We start from the raw sequence: 5,383 nt of genomic DNA, 5'->3' as shown, positions 1-5,383 counted from the left end.
GGAGGGGGTTGGAGGGGGAGAGACAGGGTCCTGGGGGGGAGGAGGGGGAGGAGGAGCGGGGGAGGAGGGACGGCGTCCCAGGAAGAAAGCGGGGGAGGCGCGGAGCGTCCTGGGGAGAAGGAGGGAAACAGTCCCGCGGACGAGGCCGGCCCTCGGAGGGGACCAGCCCGGCCGCAGCCCCTGCCGGGTATCGCGACGACCGCGACACCTACCGCGCACCAGGCCGCTCGCCTCGCCCCTCCCCTTCCGGCGGAGAACCCGCCCCTATCACGTGCCCCAGCTCGCCACAGTCATTGGCTCGCCCTCGCACGGGCTGCGCGGGGACGAAGGTCAGCGCTGCGACGACCGCACCTAGGCGCTCCGCGACCGCTGTCACCTTAGCCCGCCCTTTCCGGCGGGGGCCCCGCCCTCCTCCTGTCACGTGGCCCCGAGCTCGGCAGCCAGTGGCTCGCCCTGACCCTGGAGACGGGAGCGCCGGGGCGGGGCCGAGGTCTGCGCGGTGACGCAGGCGCGCTCCCGGAGGGTCGGGACGGCCGAGGCGGGCGAAAAAAGGAAGCGGGAGGGCGCAGCAAGTCCTTAAAGGAGCCGCGTGCCCGGGTGCCGGGGCGAGGCGGGGCGGGCCCGAGGGGGGTGAGCCGGGTCTCCACGCCGCGGTCGCCCAGGAGTGTGGGATCCCCGGGCCCTGCCACCGCAACAGGCGGGCCGGGATGGCCCGGGTGGGAGCCGGTGCGCGCTTCTCCCGCGGGCGCCGGAGACCCCGCCTCCACGCGCCGCCCCGCGCTGCCCGCTGCCCAGAGGGGCCGGGAGGAGGCGGCAGGGGGGTTCCCCCAGGGCCGCGGCCCGCACGACGTTCGGGGTTGGGTGACGTGAAAAGGGGCGGCTTGCGTGGCGGCCCCCAGCTCCTGGCGGCACACGCGGGGCCCTGGCCGTCCCTGACCCGCCGTCGGACGCCCGGAGGCGGTCAGCCCGGGAGCCCTCGCCGTGCAGGCGGACACGCCTCCGGGCGCTGGCGGGGCGCCTGCCAGGCTTCGTCGTTCCCCAGGACGCCCCTCGCCCCTGCCCGCTGCGCAGTGCAGGCCCGGCTGGCCTCGCCGGAGCCCCGCCGTCGCTCGCTCCTCGTGCAGCCCGGGCCCCGACCCGCGCCGTCCAGCCGCCCGTGCGCACCCATGGGTCCTGGGCAGCGCCCCCCCGGGAAGCGGGCCCTGGGGGGGATCCCCTCACCTCTCTGGCCCGCTGCACCTGAGGGGCCTCTCGGGGCCAGGCGGTGGCCTCACCCATCCCATGCGCCCTGTGCGCCCCCCTCCCACAGGCTGTGTGGCCACCGCCCCGTTTGGGTTTTGTCTCTGCCTTTTCCGCAGGAACGCCTGCCTCACCCGTAGGTACTGAGGCCCCCGGTGCTTGAGGCTCTGTGAGGGGGTCTCAGCAGGTGCTCAGAAAGCAGTGCGCGTGTTTTCTGGGACCTCAGATGGATGCACAACCGGATGAAAGCACCGCAGACCGAGGCGCACTAGGCTGTTAACTATCAGCACAAGAGCATGCTGTTCCTGGAAAGAGCTGTGCATTTGCCCTGCACCCCCTTCTCCTCCTTTGACACCTGCGTCCCCCGAGGCGGCCTGTGATGTTTGTGTGGCCCAGTCCCGTCTCCTGCCTACCACCCTTGGCACAGCTGATGGGGTGTCTGTCCTTCCACTTACTCAGGCCAGTGACCTGGGGGCTCATGGGCCCCTGTGTCCAACCGACTGGGGGACCCCCATAGGCCCAGCAGCTGCCTGTCCCCCCATATCTGCCCTCACACCCCTGGAGGCCACTCACCTCACGGCAGCCAGAATGAAACTGTCAGCGCTGCCCACCACCCGCCTCTCCAGCCCTGCTGCTTCTGTCCGTGGAGCCCACTCTCCGGCCCGGAAGGCTGCTCCCAGCCCACCCTCGCCGGCCTTGGAATTAGCCCCCTCCCTCCCTCTTAGGCAACTCCACTTCATCCTGTGGTGCTGACTCCCTATCACACAAGGTCCATAATCTTATCTTTTTTGTTTTCTCTTTGCTCCCAGAACCTATGCTCCATGAGAACAGGGATCTTTATTTTGTTCCATGAGGTCAGATACATAGTAGGTGCTCGGTATTGAATGTTAAGTAAATAGATTTAGCCCAGATGAATGTGTTGAGACCTAGAGGATATTGCAGAAGAACCAACTGGGACTTTCAGAGATGAGGAAACCCAGTGGGACGCACAAAAACCCTTCCGAGGCACGTCAGAACCAGAGCGTGGAAAAGCAGCGATGAAGAGCAGGGGAAGAGAAAGCGCAACGTATAGTTAACAGAGGTAAGAACACCAGACTTCTTGGTCAGAACGTCACAAGCTCGAAGATAGTGACATGAAATCGTTAACGTACTAAAAGAAAAAACACCTGTCAACCTGGATTGTATATGCAGTGAACTATCCTTCCCAACCTGAATTAGATCGAAATAGAACACTTTCAGACCAAGAAAAGCTGAGTGAATTCATCGCCAGCAGGTCTGCATGGAAGCATGCAGTAAATTCTTCAGATGAGGAAAATGCTAGCAGATGCAAACTTAGATCTATAAAAGCAGTGAAGACTGCTGTAATTGGCAAATGTGGGTAAATACAAGATCCATTTTGTTTCTGTTCCCAGGGTCCTGGGATCAAGCCCCGCATCGGGCTCCCTGCTCGGCGGGAGGCCTGCTTCTCCCTCTCCCACTCCCCTGCTTGTGTTCCCTCTCTCAATCTCTCTGTCAAATAAATGGGTAAAATCTTTAAAAAAAAAAAAAGATCTATTTTGTTTCAAATTTCTTTTCTGAATCATTGCTCACTGAAAGCCTAACAAGGAATTGCAGGGTACAGAACACAGAACATCTGTAGAAGTGAATAGATGGAAACAGTCGGGTGCAAAGGGCAGGAGGGAGAGAGGCCATAAGTTTCTCAGATTCCTATGTTTACGTCAAGTGGTATCATATTTGAAGGCAGCCGTGGTAGTTAAAGAGGGACACGACCCGAGTAGCCTCAGGTACAACAGCTAAGAAGTCAACAGAAAGAACAACCTTTGGTCTGAAGATGGCTGGTAGAGACAGAGGACAGAAGAGGACACAGGCAGGACAAATGGGAAGCGTGAAAAGACCAGACTGGATCCAGCAGTGATCATCACATGAACTATCAGTCTAGACACTCGCTCAGCTGAAAGGCAGGGATTGTCCAACTGGACTAAAAAGACCCGAGGGTATGCTGTCTACAAGAAACGGACCTCAAATTTAAGACTTGGGTTAGAAGCAAAAGGATCAGGAAAGAGCCAACGTACGAACACTTAAGCGGATGAGGGCCGGAGTGGTTGGGCCGAGATGAAGTGGACTTTACAACAAGATGTTACCGGGGAGGGTGCTTGTGCCAAATAACAGATTCCAAATACACGAAGCAGAAGCGCACGGACACAAAGGGGACACAGACAAATTCACCTGTAAACTTCCGAGAGCAAGTAGTGACAAGATCAGTAAGGACAGGAGAGACTAGCTGCCCACCGCAAACTTGACCTGGCTTGCACTTGCAGGGCACGCCCCCGACAGCAGGCAGATGTTCACTTGCAGTGCATGTGGAACACTTAACCAAGGCTGACATAAAACAAACCTCCGTAAATTTGAAAGGATTAAAACCATATGGAGATTTTCTAACAGAATTAAATTAGAACTTAATAACAAAAAATGTCCGGAAAGTCTCCAAGTATTTGAAAATTAGCTAACAGGCTTCTATAATCTGTGGGTCAAAGGGGGAAAAAAATCACAATGGAAATTATTTTGAACTGCATGAAAATGAGAACAACATTAAAATGTATGGGATGTTTATATTAGGAAAGGCCCCAAAGCAGTAATCTAATCTTCCCCTTAAGCAGCTAGAAAAAGGACAATTAAACCTAAAATAAGCAGGAGGAAGAAAACAATAAAGAAAGAAAGAAATTACATAGAAAACAGGCAAACAATAGGGAAAAATCAAAGACTGAAAGGTGGTTCTTTGAAATAATCCATAAAATTGATAAGCCTCTAGGTAGATATCAAGAGAAAAGAAGAAACAAACGACCAGATCAGGAATGAGAGGGGACATCACTACAGATCCTACAGATGTTAAAAAATTAAAGAGAGTATGTTGTGAACAACTAGCTCAGCAAAGTACGAGCAAGTCAGATCCAGCAATACATTAAGACCTACGCCATGACCACTGGAGGCTCATCTCAGGAACGGAAGGTCTGTTCAACTGCTCAAAGCCAATCGCCAGTTGTGTAGTTCTCTATGTCACCCATATCAGAACAAAGGAGAAGAGCCTTATGGTAATCTCATTAGATGAAGAAAAGGATATTTGACAAAATTCAACATGTCCTCATGATGGTAACTCAGGAGTGAGGAATGAACTTCCTCAACCTGATAATTGCACCTATGAAAACCCAGAGCAGACATGGTCCTTCATTGTGCGAGAGGACACTTTCCCTGGAGTTCGGAAACAAGACCAGGACTCCATTCTTACCCTCCTAGTTCACACTCTACTGGAGACTTTAGCCACACAATAAGGGGAGAAAAAGAAATGAAAGGCATAGAGATTAGACAGGAACAGGCAAAATGGTCTTTATTTGCAGATGTTACAACCGTGTACATAGAAAAGTCTTTGTAACATACCAAAAAGCTACCAGAACAAATGAGCTTAGAAAGGTCACAGGATACAAGATCAATATACAAAATCAATGATATGTCTATATGTTACCACACTGGAACAATTGGGAAGTTAAATTTAAAAATCACACCGACAAGAGCAGTAAAATGATGAGATATTTAGGATAAACAAAGTGCGTTGAGAATCGTAATGCAGGTGAGGTCTGGATACAGAGAACACCCTATTCACAGGCTGGTGGCCTCAATATGGTCACGATTTTTAAGTCTCTGTTGTGGGCTGGACTGTCCCCCTCACCCAAACTCATGTTGAGGCCCTGACCCCCATGCTGACTGTATTTGGAGGTGACTAAGTTCACATGAAGTTATGAGATGAGTCCTCATCCGACAGAACTGGTGTCCTCATAGTAAGGCTGTCCTTCCACACCTACAAAGGGAAGGCCGTCCGCGAGCCAGTGAGAGGCTAGCAACCAATCTACTTACTTCTGGCTTCCAAAACTGTGAGAAAATGTTTTTCTGTTGTTCAAACACCCCAGTCTGTGGTGGTGTTACGGCAGCCTGAACAGACTGAGACAGTCCCCAGATTGATCTATAGATTCAATGCGATTCCAATTAAAATCTCAGCAAGCTGAGATTTACAAGCTGATTCCAAAACTTACGTGGAAATGCAGTCAAAACAATTTTTAAAAAGTAGAAACTACATAGAACAAAAGGGGCTCAT

At 53.5% G+C, this 5,383-nt stretch overlaps 1 protein-coding gene across 2 annotated transcripts in view; it reads right to left on the bottom strand.

The window, feature by feature from the left end:
• The window catches only part of UVSSA (UV stimulated scaffold protein A), a 34,494-nt gene extending 34,152 nt beyond the window's left edge, over window positions 1-342 (bottom strand). The window contains exon 1 of one of the 2 annotated variants that reach the window (XM_025887460.2): window positions 213-342. The gene's annotated coding sequence lies outside the window, so the exon portion shown is untranslated. The remainder of the gene's footprint in view (window positions 1-212) is intronic. The other variant, XM_025887459.2, reaches the window with a different exon arrangement.
• Window positions 343-5,383: the final 5,041 nt, after the last annotated feature.

This window comes from Callorhinus ursinus, unplaced genomic scaffold (genome assembly GCF_003265705.2).
Source record: "Callorhinus ursinus isolate GAN/ISIS: 27379988/994484 unplaced genomic scaffold, GSC_fseal_2.0 scaffold4, whole genome shotgun sequence".
Classification (NCBI taxonomy): Eukaryota; Metazoa; Chordata; class Mammalia; order Carnivora; family Otariidae; genus Callorhinus; species Callorhinus ursinus.
The sequence above is the reverse complement of the archived record's forward strand: the minus strand, read 5'-3'. Positions and strand labels throughout refer to the sequence as shown.